Below are 23510 nucleotides of genomic sequence, written 5' to 3'. Positions count from 1 at the left end.
AAAACTCGTAATATGCTCCGCTAGATCACGGTGGTCCCACTAAGCATAATGATGCCTCTACACTGCCGTGCCACATCGAGGGAATGGCGGTTTCCTAGAAGCATCCACTCAGTCAGTCGGAGCGCAATTGCAGCGGTGACTGGACCGTCACTACCATGCCTCTGTGAGTCTGATGGTCTAAGGATTGCCAGACTCGTAATCAGGGTCTAAAAGAGAATTTTTTATGTATGAAACGTACAAAGGATTTCATTAACTTTATCAGTAACACTTTGGGGCTAATTATTTATGAGGATGGTGGTCCCAAGAAGACTGCCGTACCATTGGTGGCGGCCCAGCCACCGCCTCCTCGGCAGTTCAACCACCCAATTACAAGCATAGTGGGACAACCACCATGAGACCGCTGCTACCTACAGGATCCTGGCTCCCACGGCAATGGTGGTGGGGAAAGCAGCGGCAATGGTGGTGGTGCTGATGCCAGCACCGCCATGCTGATTAGAACCTGCCTTTTCACCAACCTTTTCATGGCGAGGATCCCGCAATGTAGAGGTCTGCTGAAATGCAGGGAAGGGGCTCCAAGCAGGGCCCCTGGGTGTTAGCATTGTGGCTGGGGGCACATGTGCCCCCCCTATGCCTGCACTGTTGTGTGCACACTGTATGCCATGCATGACATGGTGCATAGCAACAGTGCACGCACGACAGTGCAGGTGCTGCAGTGCAGTGGCAATGTCTTCAGGCTCTCTCTGTGAGCCGAAGCATGATGCTGCCCCAAGACCGCCCCTGGCACACCACCAGCATGGCAATAAAAAGCAAATGTGGTGGTCGGGATTCCTCCAACTTGTCTGCATTCTCCTGACCGCTGATGCCGCTGGCTGGCAGTCCGACCACCAAGTTCATAATCAGGGCCTTAAACTTGTACCATTTCACACAACACTGAGGCCTAAATTCGAATCTAACAGAATTAATGTCATCACAAGTCAGGACATTTGGCGTGTACATAACACTCCTACTGTTTATTAAACGCACACCTCTGTAATGTGACTTTAAAATGTGCACTGGTAGCAGACAGCGTGTTACTTTAAAATGGGCTGCAAAGAAATGCTCATTCCTGGTAAAAATCCTGTTTCTGCCACTGTAGGAGCGCTTGTCAAACACAAGCTTACAGAAAGTGCAAACAGGTTAGTGTCTCACATAACATCTCGCCTAACATGTTGTATGAAATAAAGTGCACATTGATATGTTCTGGGTAGTAATGAACTACTTGAAGACCGTCGTTAGCTATGGTGACTTTTGGAGAAACAATTTAATGTATTTGATGATTTTTGGGAAATATGATGTTCGTACACTGATGTTCATATACCTTTATTTTGTAAGAGGCTAATGATTGCTAGCTACTAAAGGACAATCATGGGGAAGGATAACTTCGCTCATGAGTTAATTAACTTTCTCTCAGTGAAGATGGGTGAACTTTCTGTACTTCGCAGAGACAATATTAATCATGTCCACGATCTGCAGAACTGAGCTGTTTTAGAGGAAAGGAAGTCCCATAGAGTGGGTCATCTGTTACCTAGCAACAGCAACCATGGCATGGTAGAAAATGGGGGTGTGCAGAGCATGATGCTGAAGCATGCAGGCATTTAGAGCCCTGGGAACGGTATACACTCAAAATATCGAGTTTTTAATATCGAGTTACATTAATATTGAGTTAAAAATATAGAATAGACACAATATCGAATGGACAGAATATAGACTACAAAAATATCGAATAGAATAGCATTAATATCGAATCAAAAATATAGAATGGACAAAATATCGAATGGACAGAATATAGACAACAAAAATATAGAATGGACAGAATATAGACAACAAAAATATAGAATTTGAGGTAAGTAAGTTAATATTAATTTTTTTAATTATTTTTTATGTTAGTATATGTGTGAAAAGTGTATATTTATTTTATAAATATTTTAATTAAATAATTTTATGCTATTTAATTTTTGCGTAATATAATTCTGTAGCGGGTTGTGGGTTTATAGGGGAATAGGGTGGGAAGTAATGTAATCATAATTAATTAAATATGTTAATTTATTTATTGGTATTTATTTTGAATAAATTGTTAATTAATACATAATTGGTAATTAATTAAAATATAATTGGTAATTATTTTAATTAATTGATTAATTGATAATTAGGTTAATTTTATTAATGTATTTTCTGTAGCGGGTTGTGGGTTTATAGAGGAATAGGGTGGGAAGTAATTTAAATATAATTATTTAAATTTTTAAATGTATTTATTGGTATTTATTTTGAATTAATTGATATTTAAATTTTGAATTGGTAATTAATTAAAATATAATTGGTAATTAATTTTAATTAATTGATTTATTGATAATTATGTAAATTTTATTAATTAATTTTCTGTAGCGGGTTGTGGGTTTATAGGGGAATAGGTTGGAAAGTAATTTAATTATAATTAATTACATTTTTAAATGTATTTATTTGTATTTATTTGGAATTAACTGATATTTAAATTTTTAATTGCTAATTAATTAAAATATAATTGTAATTAGTTTTAATTAATAGTTTGATAATTATGTTAATTTTATTATTTTATTTTCTGTAGCGGGTTGTGGGTTTATTGGGGAATAGGGTGGGAAGTAATTTAATTTTAAATAATTAAATATTGTTATTTATTTATTGGTTTTGTTTTGTTGTAATTTTTAATAATGTTTTAATTGTTAATTAATTAATTGTTAATTGGTAAATAATTTGTATTAATAGGCAATTATTTTTAATATATATTTTTCTGTATTTTTAATTGATTAATTATTATATTATATAAAATTGTTATTTACTTTTAATTAATTTGTATTTGGTATTAATATTTAATTTATTTTTATTCATATATGAAGTATTTACTTTCCCTACTGTTGCACTCTCTGGAGTGTGAATAGTAATTTTTACCCCTACGCTATCCAACGCTTTCCCTACTGTTGCACTCACTGGAGTCGGAATAGTAATTTTTACCCCTACGCTATCCAACGCTTTCCATACTGTTGCACGCTTTGGAGTGGGAATAGTAATTTTTACCCCTACGCTATCCAACGCTTTCCCTACTGTTGCACTCTTTGGAGTGGGAATAGTAATTTTTACCCCTACGCTATCCAACGCTTTCCCTACTGTTGCACTGACTGGAGTGGGTATGGTAATTTTTAGCCCTACGCTATCCAACGCTTTCCCTACTGTTGCACTCTTTGGAGTGGGAATTGTAATTTTAACTCTCCCGCTATCCAACGCTTTCTCTACTGTTGCACTCTCTGGACTGGGAATAGTAATTTTTACCCCTAGCGCTATCCAATGTTTTCTCTATTGTTGCACTCCCTGGAGTGGGAATAGTAATTTTTACTCCTATACTATCCAACACTTTCCCTACTGTTGCACTCTTTGGAGTGGGAATAGTAATTTTTACCCCTACCCTATTCAAAGCTTTCCCTACTGTTGCACTCACTGGAGTGGGAATAGTAATTTTTACCCCTACGCTATCCAACACTTTCACTACTGTTGCACTCACTGGAGTGGGAATAGCAATTTTAACTCTCCCGCTATCCAACGTTTTCTCTACAGTTGCACTCTCTGGAGTGGGAATAGTAATTTTTACCCTCCCGCTATCTAAAGCTTTCTCTACTTTTGCACTCACTCGAGTGGGAATAGTAATTTTTACTTCTACGCTATCCAACACTTTCCCTACTGTTGCACTCGTTGGAGTGGGAATAGTAATTTTTACCCCTATGCTATCCAACGCTTTCCCTACTTTTGCACTCAGTGGAGTGGGAATAGTAATTTTTACCCCTACGCTATCCAACACTTTCCCTACTGTTGCACTCTCTGGAGTGGGAATAGTAATTTTTACCCTCCCGCTATCTAAAGCTTTCTCTACTGTTGCACTCACTGGAGTGGGAATAGTAATTTTTACTCCTACTCTATCCAACACTTTCCCTACTGTTGCACTCGTTGGAGTGGGAATAGTAATTTTTACCCCTATGCTATCCAACGCTTTCCCTACTGTTGCACTCAGTGGAGTGGGAATAGTAATTTTTCCCCCTACGCTATCCAACACTTTCCCTACTGTTGCACTCTCTGGAATGGGAATAGTAATTTTAACCCTACAGCTATCCAACGCTTTCCCTACTGTTGCACTTTCTGGAGTGGGAATAGTAATTTTTACCCCTACGCTATCCAATGCTTTCCCTATTGTTGCACTCTTTGGAGTGGGAATAGTAATTTTAACTCTCCCTCTATCCAACAATTTCCCTACTGTTGCACTCTCTGGAGTGGGAATACTAATTTGTACCCCTACGCTATCCAACAATTTCATTACTGTTGCACTCTCTGGAGTGGGAATAGTAATTTTTACCCCTACGCTATCCAACGCTTTCCCTACTGTTGTACTCTGTGGAGTGGGAATAGTAATTTTTACCCCTACGCTATCCAACGCTTTCCCTACTGTTGCACTCTCTGGAGTGGGAATAGTAATTTTTACCCCTACGCTATCCAATGCTTTCTCTACTGTTGCACTCTCTGGGGTGGGAATAGTAAATGTTACCCTTTCCGCTATCCTACGGTAAAAATATTGTACATTTTGTATTATTATTACGTTTATATATATATATATATATATATGTTTTAACAAATGAATTTGTATTATTTTTTTTACTTACATTAATTATTTATTATTTTAAGGTTATTTAAGTATTTTAAGTATGTTTAAGTTAATTATATTTATTATTTCATTAATTGTTAATTAATTTAAAGCATTTCAAAAAATTCGATATTTTGACTAACTATATTTTTTCCATCGATATTTTTGATTCGATATTTTTGTACTTACCTGTTTGGAGATAGGAGGTCGATATATTGGTATTCTATATTTTTACCTCAATATTTTTGTAACTCGATATTCTTCACCTCGATATTGTTTCAGTGATCCCCTAGGAGCAGAGAAAGGTACCAAGCCAGGGAAGTGGGGCTTACAAAGCAGCAGGTCATGTGGAAGGCGGGGGGGGTGAAATAGGTGAAATGATGGGGTTGATTTGATGAGCAACACTTGGCAAACTGCACAAGTCCACCTACGGCCTTTTGCAGAGGCTGGTAGGCCATTGCAACAATGGCTACTGGATTTGCACTTACTTAAAGAAAACATATTTTCAAACTGTGCACTGCCTAGAAATAAAAAAAAAAATACACAAAGCTCCGAGTCACACAACTTTGTACACTCCTTGACAGCCTTGACTTTCTTGAAAGGAATCTGTTGACGTGACCATATTCCCTTCACACATTTAAATCTGTAATTCATTATCACTACTGAAAGCATTCCACCACTGCCTAGTTCAAACCGGCATGGTAACTTCAACCTAGCCTCTGCCTCACTGCATTAAAATTCAAACGATGAAAGATTAAAGGGTCAGAGGCACGCTTGACCCTGGCATTTGTATATATAAGACAGAAACATGAAATTGTACTGCACGAAACGAAACTACCTTAGGAACGTGGTGAGATATGTAAGTTACGTCAGGGACTGATTATTGTTTGTAGAGTTTGGGCTTACACATTTTCACAACTGTGGCCTCAGCTTTTCAGAAATTGTGATCGCTGTCGCCATCATAATACAGTTGTTCTGGTTCTTAAAGACAATTACTAATTTCTAATTTGAGAAGAAACCTTCTATTTTGTGCCAAAGTCCCAGCTGGACTGAAAATGGCTACCTGCCATGGAGCAGAGACCTCCCCAACTTACCTCTCAAGCCAGTGGGATAACTTACATACATACAGCTTTTCCCTATTTGTATGCTGTAGTAGACACAGGTGCATTACTGCACGTGCTAACTATACCTAGCCTTAAAACTCTCATAGCTGGGTCACAAAGCAATCAGGCTTAATTTAGAGGCAACAAGTAAAGTATTTATGCAGCACTAAAACATTAATAAAGTGAAAACAAAAAACAAGAAATGTTCAATTTTGAAAGAAAAAGCTAATTTTAATAACTAAAATGACACCAAAACGACAAAAATCCAATAGGAATAACAGATATAGTAATTTTTCAAGTTTGAATTAAAAATAGCACCAAAAAGCATAAACTTGCGCTAGTCTGAGTCAAAGTCAAAAGTTAAAGCCAACTGTCAAGGAGCACAGGTCAGAGATAATGACTAGGTACTACCAGGTGAAAAGTTTACCTTCTGACCAGAACGTTACAGGAAAAAAAGAGGTTGTTGACAAGACGCTGCATAATTTCATTTGACAATATCCTGTATCTCTGATTGGTAAGAACTATTCATAACAGACATCCACAGATCAGTGTGATGTGGCTGCCTCGATTGAATGAACACCCCAATTCAGGGGAGTCCATCCATCAGGAACATTTCCAACAATTGCCAACCAGAGTTGTATAAAGTTGGGCAAGTTTACTTTCTTTCTCATTATCTGAGGAGAGAAGCTCTCACAGAGAAAACACAAGATATCTCAGCCACCAGCTACAGACTATATGAGGTCTGTGGTTCTACTACTGCATGCCATTCCTACCCTGCTTACATTCATGTTCTAGGAGTGCTTTCAGTGCTAACAGTGTGCCTTCCGTCACACTGAATTCTTTAGCGCAATGACAGCACACCAATTGAATTAAGTATTAAAACCCAAAGTCCATACAATATGTAATCAATGCACTCTAAATAGAGACTGGAGTGAGATTGTGTGTACAGATGGATTTTGGCCTAATAAATGGAGACGGAGGTCTGGATGGGGAGTCAAGGGTGATAGTACATAAAATACATCTGAAGAGACAAAATCTGGATCTTCAGAGCCATGCGATTCCTTTTGCGTCTGGGGCTTCTGTCAATCAGTGGTATGATTTGAGTAAAGGTCCAATGGTTTTGACTTTTATCCTGTTTTCTAACATTCAAGAGGTATTAATTGAGGAAGGGATATACCTGAAATAGTGTTATTTCATAGATACTGGCCTTGGGTATGAGGTGGATCTCCCAAACATGTTAAGATTGGACATGCTGCTTTCGAAATTTAATGTTGCTGAGTATGGTATTGCCTGCAAACGTGAAAGAAAATGTATTAGACTGAATGATATTTAAAACATTCTAAACTTTGATTGTGAAGTTGAACAAATGAAAAAAAGTAGGTATAGCATGCCACTACATACTAGGATTTCCTAGAGACAAATGCTACCATATCTTTCTTTCAGTGATAAAATATTCCTCAAACTAAAAATAAACATTTAGATGCAAAATCCACCTAAAGCTTTTTTTAGAGAAATGTCACTTGCCTGAAAAGTTGTGTAAAATTCACAAACTTCATACACCTTTTCTTGTGTAAAAAATCCACACTGTTATGTCACAAATGTCCCAACATGAGCTCTTGCAAGGTCTAGCCAATGCTGTGAAACCCCACAGCTGCTTAGTCTGCAGATCATAATCACTCATTATGGAGAATCACAGAATTGTTTTTAAATACAGCCAGTAGAGAGATGCCATCAAGCAATGACTGTATAAGGACAAATGATACCATCTGTCGCTTTTACATCACTAGTTTTCTTCTTCACTTTTACATTGCTAATTTTCTTCTTTTGATGACAAAATCATCATTGCGATCTCATACAGTAATTAGTTAATGAGCCCTTGCAATCCACCTAACGGGAAAACTTTTGCCACTGGGAAAGAGACTACGGACATTATTTTGGAGTTTGGTGATGTCAGACTGCCCTGACTAAAGACCATAGACTAGACTCACACCAATATCTGAAGATGTCATCCAGCCGCCAAATGCTAAATATCCTGCTAAATTCCAAGCTAACCTTATTCCTAGAGTCTGAGACACTAACTCTATCTTAAAATGTTTACTTGAGTGTTGGATTCCTTTCCAACAAAATGCTGAAAAGTCCCAAAGAGACAACTGCCCATTTTGCAGCATTTAAATTTTTTTAAGTTGAGTTCCCTAGAACCCCATGTTAATGGTTGCACTGAATAATTTTCATTACCAATGTTATCCCCATTTACTCTACATTCACCTTATAATGTGTATTGTTATTTTCTGTGGCTAATAGCCAACTCATTTTCCGCTATGATCTTTCTCCTAAACCTACAATCTGTAGTCAGTAAAAGCAATGCTCTTTGATGTGCGTAAACTTTGTGCCAGAAAAATAGTTCTTGATGTGGGTCCTGACTACTGCCCACATTAGGATGAGACATGAACACTTTTAGTGAAATGTCGCTTTGAATCTGAAGGTTTGTACAGATCAAGCATGTGCATGTGTTTTGCCAAGACACAAACCTTGAAAGTTATACATCTGACTCAGCCTGTGTGGATCCTTACAAAGGAGCTGCAGAACTACATAAATGGAATAAAAACTTGGAAGTATGTGCCTCCACTCCCTTGTCTCTTTATTCTAGTTGATAGCTCAGTTTATCCTTAGTCAGCCTTTCTTCCTTCACACTCACTGCCATAATATACTACACTTTTCATTCAGTGCACATTGTATGTCTATCGGGCCTGAGATACCCGTAAACATTGAAATGGAAGACCTCAGTGGTGTAGATAGAGGGTGGTATGCCTAGTTAAAGAGTGCTCTGTTGTCTCTACCTATATTTGTGCTTTACAAATACATACAATACACTATACAATAGTATACGAGGGCAACCTGCTTTTCCCTAGCAGTGGACAAGGGTATTTCTAAGCCTGCCTTCACAATAGTTACATTTGGTGTTGCATGCAGTCAATATGAAAGCAGACAAATATATTTCTGTATAGGCAATGCACAATATTTTCGCTGCAACCACAGTGTTCTGGTGTATAAAAATCATCATGGTGAATCACGAATAATTTGTTGAGGGAAACCATAATTGGGTAAGATGTTGGTATTGGAAAAGGAAAGAGATTGAAAAAGGGGGGATAGGTCAAGGGTGGTAAGTGGGTCCTATGCATCCCAATTCTGAATTTGTTTTTACTACTGAGAAGTATGTGGGCATACCTTCATTAGGGCTCATGCAGCATTGCTACTTTACTGGCAGCTCAAACATACAAAACGTATATCATGCGGAAGCCACAAATAGATGGGTAAAACAGTAGTGAAAAAAACACATGGGAGCTAATAAAATGCCTCAATTTGCATGATCATCCCCATTTTTTGTGGACTGTTTTTCTACTCTGAACACTGAGACTCTGCTAACCAGGCCCGAGTGCATGGGCTCTGAATCAAAAAAATGGTACAATTGGCATATTTAACTTACCTGCAAGCCCCTAGTACATTGCATATTGCGCACCCAGGGAGTGTATGGTAAATCTCACTACAGTGACAGTGAAAACATGGCTACAGCCCTTCTACTGTCACTTGGCTGTGCAGGTTTAAAACTAGACATTTTACGTAACAAAAATACCTGTTTTTGATAGGTTTAATTACCTCCTTTTAAACATCAATAACCCACCTCTTAGTACACATTACTGCTCATAATGGGCGGAATAATGATATTTGAAGGTAAGATATGAAAAAGTTTAAACATGACCTTTCAAAGAAAAGACACACCAGCTATTTTCACTGTAGCAGGGTTAGTTGTTTCATAAGAAAGCATTGTGATTCAATATTACATTTTATAATGTTAACTCCAATTAGGTAAAGGGTACAAATTCATTCTTGGACTTTTTAAAATATTTGTTACAAGCTAAATTCACTGGAAATGTCAGTTTTGTAATCGATATGTTGGAAAATATACTTTTAGAAGGTTATCTTTCCCTGCCTAAAGTCTCTAGAAGCCTATAAACATGATCTGCAACTGTTTCCAAGGAGTTAATGGCCTTTTTGTTGAGGTGTGAAGTTGCTCCAAGAGCTGAGACAAAGGCCTTAGATGTACGGGGGTGTTCTATTCCTCTGGTGGGATGATCTTTATTAACTTCAAAGAGGCCTACACTGTCTTGGGCAAATGTTAGGTGACACCTTGGCAAGGCCCTCCTTTATCTAACCAGTCAGAAAGGCACCAGTCTCAGTGGGTGAGGAGCCTCCCAGAACTGGTTTGAATTTACCACATGCAGGAACTTGCTCATTGCCTGTGGCAATTTACGGGGTGGTCCCAGGAGTCATAAACAGAAGAAGAAAAGTCTGACTTCTTTGTTTTGGGCAGAGGGGGGGCACTGTGTCATTGTTTGTAGTTGGACACATAGGAACAGCTTGGAAAGTGGTTAGTGTTACCTCGCAGAACTTTTGGTTTGGTAGGGGGCAGGAGTCACCGCCACCCATAGGCTAGTGCTAGGCATAAACGTGGCACTTCTAGGAACTCTCTCCAGAACACTACTGGACCTCTGGAAGACAGAAGGATTTTGCCTGCTCTTGAGACCTGTGGGGAAACCCGAAAGGCTGTACCTGCTCCCACTTGCATCCAGGACAAAGAAGTGGGATCCGTTGGCTGACCTCCTGTTAAACTACAAGGGCTCAGCAAGCTGCTATAGTTCTTATATTGACAGGCCAGATATCCAGTTCCAACTGGACCTACCCTGGACCCTGCTAGTGGCTTCTGCTCGAATGTTTCTTGACCCCAAGTGCTTTTCCTGATATCCTGGGACCCTTGGGTTTGTCATAGTGTATTCCTCCAGCCATCATAAAAAGCCTGGGATTTAGAAACATTTTGGCTCCAAAGACAACCGGACGACAAGCACAAATCTGAGAAGTCAGATCCAATTAAGGTGCCAAGGATTCTGGTTTATCATGCTCTGAGCTTTTCTAAAGCAACAAATCTGTTTCAGCTGAACATCGCAAAGAGGGAATCTGGACTTGTGGAGCCCTGTTCAACTACATCCTGCAACCTTGCCCCACTAGATCAACTACAGCTCCAAAAAAGCGAATAATTAACATTTTCATAAGATGAAGGTTCCAAATGTATCTAGCTGGTGAAGAACCATCCCGTGGCACAGAGCCTAACTCCATTCCTTGTCCCACAGAAGATTTTGACACCTATTTCAAAGACTAAGTCCAAAGGTAAAACTTCCAATTCGGATGCTCCTGGTTTCTGTATTCAACTGATGCTCTATAAGGGTGGGCCTTAAATCACAACTAGGTCCCTGTCAAGTGCAAATAGATGATAGTTTACATATAACGATTTTTGTAGCATCTTTTTTTTTTATTCATGTCTCTGGACCCCTTTCTTGGTTTTTGTTATTTTGGGATTGTTTTGTTCACAACATTAGTCTCTATTTTTATTGTGCTGTATTTTCAAAGTTTTAACTGTTTTGGAATGTCTAAGTTCTTTACACATCTTCTTAAATTAAACCTTTCTGCTCTTCACTATTGCTACCAGGGGTTGAGCTCAGGTTTAAAAATGGAAACCTTTACTGGACCTAACATGAATAGTGCCATTATTGCTTCTAATGAACTACCATACACCCCTACAAAAAACACAGGAGATAGGGCTAAACATGTTTTCGCGAATAAAACCCATTTAATGTTTAAGTCTTAATTTAGTAATAGTGAACATTAAATTGCATGAGCTAGGAGAAAGAGAGTGCAATATGACTATGATTGTTGTTATGTATGTGACACGTGTGAGGACACGTCACCCCTGTACTGTTTCCTCTTTGGAATAGACATCTTTTAATCAAATCCCCACCAAAGTTCTTCAATTTTGGAAGATGTGCATAGTAGTTTTTATAGAATTGCTATTTGGCCTGTCCTTTCGTGTTTTCTTTTCAGAAGTAAGTGTGTGATGCAAAATCAAAAACAAATTAGATAGCATGTATACATATTCCTACAGGATATAAACAGCCAAATTATATCATCTATCAGCCTTTACCTGTTATTTGAAAGCCAGTCTGCCAAAAGATGTAACAGTAAATAATAGATAGCATTTATTCTCACAATCACAATTCATACAACATTGAGTGTAGGTACTCATGTGATGTATTCCTATAGGTTCTGAATCGATCCCCCTATTCCTGACCCTATTCTGGTTAACAAACTAACAAGTTAACTAAGTAGTCAGCCCATGAGGCAGAAAACCCCCATGATGCAGATACCGTTATCTGACGCAGTCACACTACGGCACAGGAACGTGTTATCTGATTAGGTCATAACGCTTGCGATCTAATTAGACAAGCGATATTCCTCCAGCCCCTGATAAGGCATACGGAGTTCTCATAACAAATCAAACCTATGACAACCTGGGCAAAACCCTGCGGCCATTGTTTTGATTTCACCGAGAACTTCAGTAAAAGAATGTGCTAACGAGCAAGTCGTATGACATCCTTATTGACATATCTATGTCCATCCTTACGTCAATCTCGGCACCTTAAAGGTATAAATATTACCGATATTGCCCTATGCAAACACACGCGTGGTGACGAGACGGAGCAGCCATACTTGCCGAAGCGAAGAGCAGAGCAGACCCCGCTGGCGCAGCCCCGCCTTTCTGACGCGCTGAGAGAAGCTGCTTTCTCCTGCCGAGAAATCCAGCACCGGCGTTTCTGGGTAGCCCTCGCAGGCAGCCTGGAATATCGAGACCAGAGACCAGAGATACCATCCCTCATTCAACCTAGATTCCAGGTACAGAACTGAATAACCCCTCACAGAGAATTCTTTAGTTATTCACTTGGCAAAAACAAACTTAACTTAAACTGTAACTTTCTATTCCCGCCCACATATTAGACTTAGGTCAGGTACACGGGGTAGGCGTATTTAGAAACACCAGTTGAGTACGTTTAGTCAAATGTATATGTGTATGTAATATATTTTATTCATTTTAAACATCTTATGGCTTAGAAACCATATCAATGTTTTTACAGTATTATTTTATACTATTGCTTTTAATGTATGCACTTTACTTAACTATAAGTATTGCAATAATATCGATCCATTTCTCTTGTACGAGAAAAGAGACTGATCAATAAATAACACCTTTTTATTGAACACGCCCGTCTCTTCCTTTTCTCTACAATCTGATGAGACTAAGAATGCACGTACTGACTGAGTAAAATAAATTGCCTTTTGTTCACACGACTCTCGAGATATACTCTTGATTAGGGGAGAGCAAAGTTGTCATGTTCTATGGTTGTCAGAAACTAAATCCCTTCTTGTCTAATCAGGGAAGTTAAGTCCTCCTTGAACATTCGAGAAAGTTTCTAGTGAACTCTGAGCTAAGCTGGCAAACCCAAAACTTTAAGTCTAGTATCGACAGTAGTAGACCTAGTTAACGTCTGGTCTAGGCCTTTACTGCTGTAGGTATTATTCCAATGCGCAGAGCCTATTGGGATGATAGGAACTACACTACATGGCGCCCAACGCGTTTGGAAAGGGCGATAAAACTAACGTAAGACATTTAGAGTAACTCAGTCGTGCTTTCTCACTCAGACCCCTTTTCCCAAATACTCCAAAGACGTCTGGAGTGGGTGAAAGGTTATATCCGCCAGACCTCGCAGGAGGGAACTCCTATGTATGGTTCTTGGTACAAGTCAACGTTGAAGGATACACAGTTCCAAAATATTGTGCATCTAATCTTTGTTTCCATAAGAAACCTGATCTGCAAACAAAAGAAAAAACCTTTTGGACAGTAAAATGTCAGACAATGAGGATGAAAGAGAGGCAGTTAGATTAGCAACTGAACTCGCAGCAGCTGATGCTACCATGCAGGCAGCAGACGAGGATATAATACTCATCCCGGTCATTAAAAGGAAATCTATAACCATAAAACTTATAGAAAATGGACTGACACCTAGAGGTGGTACAGTCATATTCGTAATTGAGGCACACGAATATCGGCAGACAGAGGTATACTATTCATGGATAAATTTTCCAGCAGCAAATCCTGTAACAAAGTACTTCCACTATTACAAAATAGAGGAACCTCCTGAAACGTACACTCCTTTCGAGGAGGTGGAAGTACCACTCAAATTTCAAGAGCATTTGCTCTTATTTGATGGCGCCCTAAAACACAATAATCACATCACCAGGCTCGGTCCTTTAGGTAGACCAGGAGCAACGTGGCCGGTCCTAGCCGGATACACACCACATCCAGACATCGATGGGATGTCTGCACCAAACCTTTTAACACAGCTAAAACAGCTAATAAAAATACACAGACAATTAGTCCAATATGTGATGCGGACTTCAACAATTCAGCCAGCGATTAAACTCCCACAGCTGACCCCTCACCAGGGGAACACAAATAAAATTACACCACAGAACATCCAGTCCTGCCTAGGTAAAGTACCGGCTAAACGGGAACAAATACCATTCTGGCTAGCGCAGAAAATCACCCAAATAGAGGCGGTGTTTCCAGACACCACCCCGCTAGAAAAGCACAGGATTCTGACTATCTGTCTTCCAATGGGAATCGCACCACACATTGAGGACTGTGACACTTGGGGTACAGTCTTTGCTTCCATCTACACAAAAACGCACGGTGTTCCATCCATTTCGGTAATACCAGATGTGCTAAAACAAATTCAAGATGAATATGGTCCTGAACCCGCTTTAACTCTTGGTATGAAATTACTAAAAGACTTCAAGCAGGTCTCGGCTATACTATTAGCCAACATAAAAGGAGAAGCAGCAAACGTGGCGATCCGCCAGAGGTTAAAAGAGACAGATATAGCAGACCAACCAGCTGAAATTGCCAGAATCATAGAAAAATCCTATGAGGAACTAGGTAGAGATAGTTTAGGTGGAATACCAGTAAAACCGCAACTAATTGAAAGTCCTGAAAAAATATTTTTTAATAATAATTCTACATCACCAAAAAAGAACTGGGATGGAAACAAACAATCCAATCCCAAAGAAAAGAAATTCCAGTCCCGAGGAAGGTCTCCTAGGCGAAGAGAAAAATCTCCGAACCAAAGACACAGGTCACCCCAGAGTGACCCCTCTGGGAAAAGATATAACCTTAGAAATAGGGATAATATTAAAAAGCCTGATAGATATCAAGACATTGATACACGTCCCTCTCAATCTTCTCAGACTTCCTCGCAGAAATCGGAAAGAAGAGGACGATCAGAACAAAGAAAAGAGCACACCAAGTCCAAAGACAAGGAACATGCTCAGCTAAAAAAGAAATTACAATTTCCAAAAAAGAAGGTAGCCAGTATCAAGGTAGTTAACAATGCCGAGAATACTGAGGACACAACTGAAAAACGGAGAATGGGCTCAGACAATGCTAGACAGCGCAGCAGAAGTGAGCATAGCTCGCAAAGTCCTTATGAATCATCTGGAGACAGTGGACACGAATGAATATCTTCAAGTGGAAACTGCGGACACCAGAGTTAGCAAACCTCACAAAATATACGAAATAACATTGCGTATAGAGGGAGATAAGACTAGGAAAATAAGGGGACTATTTTGGGATAATCTCTCCAAGGGCTATGATATCCTTCTAGCTGAAAAAGACTGGCCACTAGAGTTTGTCAGGGAGTGCCCTCATGGCGAAGAAGTAATTATGCCTGCCTTCTCAAATCATATCCCAATTCATAAAAAATACACACTTGCCAGAAAGTGGGCAGTAGCTCTAGCTCTTGCTTTATATAAAAATCACGTGGGATGGGATGAGGACTCTCCTCCTCATAAAATCCAGTTAAAATCACAACCTACTGCACAAAGGCAGTACCCAATTAAGCAAGAAGCTAAAAAACAGGTAAATGAAATACTAGATCAGCTAGAATACCAGGGGGTGATTGAAACTTGCACCTCACAAATGAACAACCCTTTGTTTCCGGTCTCCAAACCAGACAATTCATACCGTCTAGTTTTGGATTACCGACACCTTAACACATGTTGCAAAACTTTTGCAGTGCAAAACTCACATAGTGCTGCACTAATGAATAACATAGTGCGCAAAAAATACAAAACAACATTAGACAACTCTAATGGATTCTTTTGTCAAAACATAGCACCAGAGAGCAGATATTTAACTGCATTCTCAATAAATGGCACTCAAAAACAATTCTGTCGGTTAGACCAGGGGTACAAGAACAGCCCGGGAGTATTCTCAGCGAGAGTAACAGAATTACTACAACTATATGATGATGAAGCATTATCTTATGTCGATGACATTTACTTAACAGATGATGACTTGGAGACTCACTTGAAGAGAGTAAACACCATAATACTTGGGTTCGCAGCAGAGGGTTACAAATTCAACTTTAAAAAATCCAGAATTGCCCATCTGACAGTCCTATTCTTAGGATATGAGTTATCAAGTGAAGGCAAAAGCCTGGCTGACAATTTCCTAGAGAAATGTGCCGTACTCCAAGCACCTAGAACACTAAAAAACTTACAGTCGATTCTAGGCTTCCTAAACTTCGGAAGAACATACATTGCAAATTACGCAGAAAGGGTCAAACCCCTTTATGATCTGATAAAACCAGATTTTAAAAGATCCAATTGGACTCAAATACACACAGAAATTTTGAGATCCCTACAAACAGACATGCTAATTAAAACAAAATTAGAAACACGTGATAACACACGCAATCTTGTGATTCGAGTCATCCCAGGGAGATGCGGATTCACATACCTGACCTCTAATGAGGGAGAAAAGGTACCAATTGCATTCAAATCACACTTGTACACTAAGGCTGAAATGAAATTTAGCCCAACGGAAAAAATTCTTACGGCAACACAGACAGCTATAGCAAAAGAACGAGCCCTGGCACAAGGTAAACGAATAATAATCGTGACACCAATACCAGCCCTAGAGGCGGTAACAAAGGCAAGCATTCCAAATGCTAAAGCACTCCATCCGAGATGGATACAATGGGCTAATTCTCTTGCTGCAACAGACGTGGCGTACGAATTTGATCCTTACTTAAAAACACAAGAATTTCTCCAATATGAATTTGAATGTCCTCCGCCGACCGAAATTCTGCCTTTAGACCAGTACGGCTGTATAATATATACAGACTGATCAGCACAACCCGCAGTGGGGGGTAAGCAAGCTTACAGTGCTGCGTGCGCGATCGTTAAAGGTCGCTGGCACGAAGGAAAGTTTAAACCAGCAATCACTAAAACACAATCTTTAGGAGATTGTACAGCTCAGCGAGCTGAACTACTGGCGTTCAAGATGGCGCTTGAAAATACCGATCGAGAATTCCCCACACTCATAGTGTGCGATTCGTATTATTGCGTTCAGTCTTACAATGAATACTTGCAGATCTGGCTTCAGAATGGTTTCAAGGATGCGAAAGGTGGCACAATCAAGCATAAAATGCTCTGGGAACAAGTAGTTCTTTTACAAAAAGAACTACCAAAGACTCACGTGATACATACGCTGAGTCATCAACGTGATGGCGTTCACGTTGCAGGGAATTCATTGGCTGATGAGGCCGCGAAGGCAGCTGTGCAAACGGCTTCCGTAGCTGCCATCACCCGGTCAAAAACAAAAATAGACAGCGAAATATTACAAGCTGTCAGCGCTTCAGAAAAGGATCCGATAGAAACACTCCCGAAAGGCTTTCCAGTAAAATACTCATATATAACTGATGCAAACAATGTTCCTTTTGCTCGAATCCCTGGAGTGGGGGATAGGGCAATTCCAAACATGGAACATAGGTTAGGACTAATAATAGCGGCACACGAAGGGCTTGCTTCTATCCATGCTGGCGTCTCAGCCACAGTATCATTATTAAAACAGAGATACTGGTGGCCACAAATGAGAAGACAAACAAGGAACTATGTTCTAGAATGTGAAATATGTCAAAAAATGAAAGTATCAACGGTGAGACGTCCAGCGCAGACGCCCCTTCTAATCTCAGATAAACCATTAGCCTGTGTTTATCTAGATCACTGCGGTCGATTACAAAGGGACGATAACTATAAATATATCTTGGTCGCAGTGGATTCATGCACGAGATTCATATGGATGTGGCCCCAGCGAACGGCTGACGCCAGAACTGTTATAAAAGATTTGCGAGTCTTTATCGGCACATACGCAATTGGCATGCTGCATTCGGACCACGGTCCTGCTTTTAGCTCTAGAGCTTATAAGGAGGCCATGGTCAGCATGGGCGTGGCATTGCGATACTCTTGTCCATTTCACCCTGAGGGGAACGGAATTGTTGAAAGAAAAAACCGTGACATAAAGCAATCTATAACGGCAAAGGTATTAGGTTCGGGAGCTGGGTGGGTCAAACATCTAATAAGTGTCCAACGTAGTCTAAATAACTTGCCAAGAAATTCTCTAAAGGGATTCAGTGCGTACGAATTATTATTTGGAACTAGGATGTTAATCTCTGACATTGATAGTCAGACTTCAGTGGTAGAAGAAAAAAGCTTTGATATCAAAGACCGTTTGGCTATTTTGCAGGACTTAAACAAAACAAGAAAAGACCTGAGCAACATAAAATTGAAACAACAGCCAACAACCACTGAAGAACCACCACCTGTCCCAGCAAGACCTGTCTGGATTCCAAAAGTCGGGGATCTAGTCAGGGAAAAGATCGCGGTAAAGAAGGAATTTGGGCCTTCTTACAGAAAAGCAGTTCCTGTCTTGTCTGTCAACGGGACAAGATCAGTTGTACTACCGCCACTTGCTGGAAAAAAGGAGAACCGAGTTGTATCCATCGACCTGGTAAAACCACAACATGTGGCCGATAACAAACAGTAGGCCAAGTGGACTCCCAATAAGTAGCAGAACACCAAGGTTTGCTACCAGTACAGAGGTCCTAACGAAGAGGCTAATCACATTCGAAACGCCTACAGAAGAACAACAAGGACTATGCAACAATGCAATAGAACTCAGACCTCTGAAAACCCAAATAAAAACATTTAGCAGAGACACACCAATCTATAATGAAGTACCAAGTGAAAATGCAAGAAACAGAAGTCCTGAACCAATTGGAACAATTGACAGAACAGCATCCGGCTACTTCATAAACTTCGATGATTCCTCTGAAGGCTTCAGTGAATCAAAGACACAGCCATCATCAAAAACCTTTAAAGATAAAGCTAAAAAACCTTTGAAACAACTGAAAGAAACATATCTGATTTCCCCATGGATTGAATTTTGGGTGGGTTTTGGTGCATTTATCCTCATACTTTGGCTCATCATGATACTAACTTTGGGACGCTTCATTGAGGGAAAATATGCAAATATGGACACAGCAAGTCAGAAAATCAACTTGATCCTCAAACAACACACATCTTCACACATCGAGAAAAGAGAACTTTCTTCAGTCAACTTCACAGCCAATCCGATACCGGGTGGGGTAGCCTGGGACAACACTGACTATGAAATTTATGGTCCGGTCGAAATCCTGAAATATCCACACCAAATTAAGATCTCATTGAGTGACTTTGTAAAACCAAGCTCATTTGCTGATGATTGGGACTTCGAAAGCATTAATAATATGATGTCTGACTTAGTAATGTCTGCTAAATTTACCAAACATGATTATTTGCAGGGTTCTACAAATTATGATAGTATGTACTGTTATAACCACTATGGTAACCATTTTCTACATAGATCTGCACAACCTAGAAATGTTTTAAATTATAATCAATGGGAACATTGTGCAACCCCTCCAAAAGGAAGCTCAAGGACCTTCTATGACAAATATTCATACTTTTCAGGTTTTAACACAAGTAATTCTGAAGCATTCTATTTTAAATTGTCAAACAAGACAGGGACAAAGACCATGATAACCAACACAAAATTGATATATTCAGACTCATTTTTTGAACAAATGAATACTTTTGGTTTTGATTATTGGGACAAAAATGTTGAATTGAAAAGTGTTTGGGGTACAAAAGAATGGCAAGTGCAGGGTATAGAATCTTTGTTTAGAGCCTGCATGATCCCAGAACAAATGATATTTTTAAATGACACTGTTCAACAAACTACCTGTCTTGGCCTAGCTAAAATCCAAGACTTAAATAAACCATCTATTCCAATGCCGATAATGCTCAGCAATAGCTCTACAGATGAAGAGATAGACGTAAATTATGTATTAAACCAAAACAGAACACATCCTGATTGGAAACAATGGTTGATCGGGCCCACAGATACAAATAACTGTCAAGACAGATTCCTGAATAAAACACAGGGGTTCAAAATGACCAGGCCAGACCCTAGATATCCTCAAAGACATCACCCAGGGATAATAACAACCTACAGTGTGGGCAAATTATGCCTTCAATGGCTACAAACTTCCACTCTGGCAGAAATTAAGCAACACCTAACTTTACTTACTGATGGTGCTGACTTGCGTGATTTCATAATGGGACCACGTAAACAGCGTCAAAAACGTTTCATAGCAGCCTCTGTATATGCAGCATACAATGAGGCCTGGAAGGTTACTCAAATTGAAACAGCAGAGAGAATACGGGAAATTGACCGTATTAATTTGGAAAAATCACTTTCTGTAGTGGACAATGGGTTAATGACTCTGTCCTCCAGAATTTTTTCTTTGGACAGCATTGTGTCTTCAGCAATCGACATATTGTCGCAAGACTTACTGTTATTACAACACGGTCAGTCACAATTGCGCTCTATTGTACAGCTTGGCTGGACGTTACAAAATCTGCGTTCAGGCTATGTGCCTTGGCGTTTAATCAACACAACGTCACTATTCCAAATCTTTAACCTTACTGATAGACAAATCAGTATGGCACAAAAGGGTGCTGATTATACAATCCTGAGCATTGAGAAACTCGAAAGATTACCAGTGACAATGTCAGAACGACCTGTCAGTGAATGGATAATACATGGGATAATAAATATTCCAATCTCAACCTTCAGGTTTCAATACTGCCAAAAATATATACAGGCTGGCATGTACGAGAAATTGGGAAAGGGGTACCTTAAAACAACATGGAACCTGCCCTATTCACATGCATGTGTCAGTAATAAAGGACAGAAAGTGTTTCTTAGTGGCAACAATTGTGCGATGTCACTAAGTGGCACACTTCTGTGTAACGGAATTAGTTTGCATGGAGCCTGTGAAGGGAATGCATACAACCTTTCATGTCACCAGCAAGCCGCACCTGCAACAGAAATAGAACCATTCTTTCAAAGACTCTATAATGGGAGTTACATTCTAATTGTAGATCGCAGATGTTGTAGTCTTATGCCCGGGACTCCTTATCTAGTAACTACGACTGCGAAGGTCAAGTGCTGTGGACGCTCATTGTTCCCCAGCTCCTTTCCAGACAGGGAGGCAAGGGCATGGCCCAATTTGAAAATTACTTCTATTCGAATAGATACTTTAAGCAGAATGAAAACAGTGCTTCTTCAGACGCCTACTAGGCTCACGTCATCAAAAGAAACGTATGATCTACAAGTCGCAAGGACGACTGCAGAGATATATTCATTGTTATCAACTAATTCCCCCATACATTTCGCGGAAATTCTAAACGAAATCTTAAATATTTCTGATACCAATGGGGTCTCAAAGGTATTTAAGACAGTATTTTCGATGGCATTAACACCATTCAAAGCCATACTGGGTATTTTTCCAGATTTCGTCCATTTGATTTTTGGCGGACTAATTGCAGGTATCCTATTCTTAGTCCTTATTTTTCGTTATGGCAACCCATGTCACAGACAAAACTCTTGCGACAAGGGAAGAAACAATCCTAGCCATTGGATACCGGGACCGGATATCAAAAATCCTGGGACTCTCCCGGCTTAGAGACCTGAACATGACTTGGTTTCTATCATTTCGATCAATGTGGCAAAGATGTGTTTTACCTGTATTAAGGTGTCTGCTATTTGAAAATTTCAAAATGCATTTATGTATTTTGGGGTGGTAAGGTATACACTATACTCTATAGTATGTTGTACTATGTTATACTATGCATAGATTAGTAAATATGACCATAGTTAGCGTGGAGTGGGTGTGATGTATTCCTATAGGTTCTGAATCGATCCCCCTATTCCTGACCCTATTCTGGTTAACAAACTAACAAGTTAACTAAGAAGTCAGCCCATGAGGCAGAAAACCCCCATGATGCAGATACCGTTATCTGACGCAGTCACACTACGGCACAGGAACGTGTTATCTGATTAGGTCATAACGCTTGCGATCTAATTAGACAAGCGATATTCCTCCAGCCCCTGATAAGGCATACGGAGTTCTCATAACAAATCAAACCTATGACAACCTGGGCAAAACCCTGCGGCCATTGTTTTGATTTCACCGAGAACTTCAGTAAAAGAATGTGCTAACGAGCAAGTCGTATGACATCCTTATTGACGTATCTATGTCCATCCTTACGTCAATCTCGGCACCTTAAAGGTATAAATATTACCAATATTGCCCTATGCAAACACACGCGTGGTGACGAGACGGAGCAGCCATACTTGCCGAAGCGAAGAGCAGAGCAGACCCCGCTGGCGCAGCCCCGCCTTTCTGACGCGCTGAGAGAAGCTGCTTTCTCCTGCCGAGAAATCCAGCACCGGCGTTTCTGGGTAGCCCTCGCAGGCAGCCTGGAATATCGAGACCAGAGACGAGAGATACCATCCCTCATTCAACCTAGATTCCAGGTACAGAACTGAATAACCCCTCACAGAGAATTCTTTAGTTATTCACTTGGCAAAAACAAACTTAACTTAAACTGTAACTTTCTATTCCCGCCCACATATTAGACTTAGGTCAGGTACACGGGGTAGGCGTATTTAGAAACACCAGTTGAGTACGTTTAGTCAAATGTATATGTGTATGTAATATATTTTATTCATTTAAAACATCTTATGGCTTAGAAACCATATCAATGTTTTTACAGCATTATTTTATACTATTGCTTTTAATGTATGCACTTTACTTAACTATAAGTATTGCAATAATATCGATCCATTTCTCTTGTACGAGAAAAGAGACTGATCAATAAATAACACCTTTTTATTGAACACGCCCGTCTCTTCCTTTTCTCTACAATCTGATGAGACTAAGAATGCACGTACTGACTGAGTAAAATAAATTGCCTTTTGTTCACACGACTCTCGAGATATACTCTTGATTAGGGGAGAGCAAAGTTGTCATGTTCTATGGTTGTCAGAAACTAAATCCCTTCCTGTCTAATCAGGGAAGTTAAGTCCTCCTTGAACATTCGAGAAAGTTTCTAGTGAACTCTGAGCTAAGCTGGCAAACCCAAAACTTTAAGTCTAGTATCGACAGTAGTAGACCTAGTTAACGTCTGGTCTAGGCCTTTACTGCTGTAGGTATTATTCCAATGCGCAGAGCCTATTGGGATGATAGGAACTACACTACACTCATTTTTTGGGTTTATTTGTGAAAATTCTTTTAACTTTGCATTTTTTGTGACAAAATGGTTCTTTGCTGCCACCTGATGTTACCTGCTGGATAGAAGTTCAAAGGACTGATATAGCATAATTAATTTCCTACATAGTAACACCTGTATACAAAGCACTTACAAATAGTGGCAAATGAGTGTGACAATAAATGCACAGTGAAACATTATTATTAGTATTATTAGTATTATTAGTATTATTGATAATATTATGAGTATTAGTAGTAGCAGTACTAGTA

General features: G+C 39.6%; 1 protein-coding gene across 1 annotated transcript in view; it reads right to left on the bottom strand.

Annotated features, from left to right (window-relative positions):
* Positions 1-23510, bottom strand: part of SGCZ (sarcoglycan zeta) — a 4560311-nt gene that overhangs the window by 1430541 nt on the left and 3106260 nt on the right. The window lies entirely within an intron of this gene.

Source organism: Lissotriton helveticus, chromosome 2_2 (assembly GCF_964261635.1).
Source record: "Lissotriton helveticus chromosome 2_2, aLisHel1.1, whole genome shotgun sequence".
NCBI lineage: Eukaryota > Metazoa > Chordata > Amphibia > Caudata > Salamandridae > Lissotriton > Lissotriton helveticus.
This window is presented reverse-complemented; position numbering and strand designations above follow the sequence as displayed.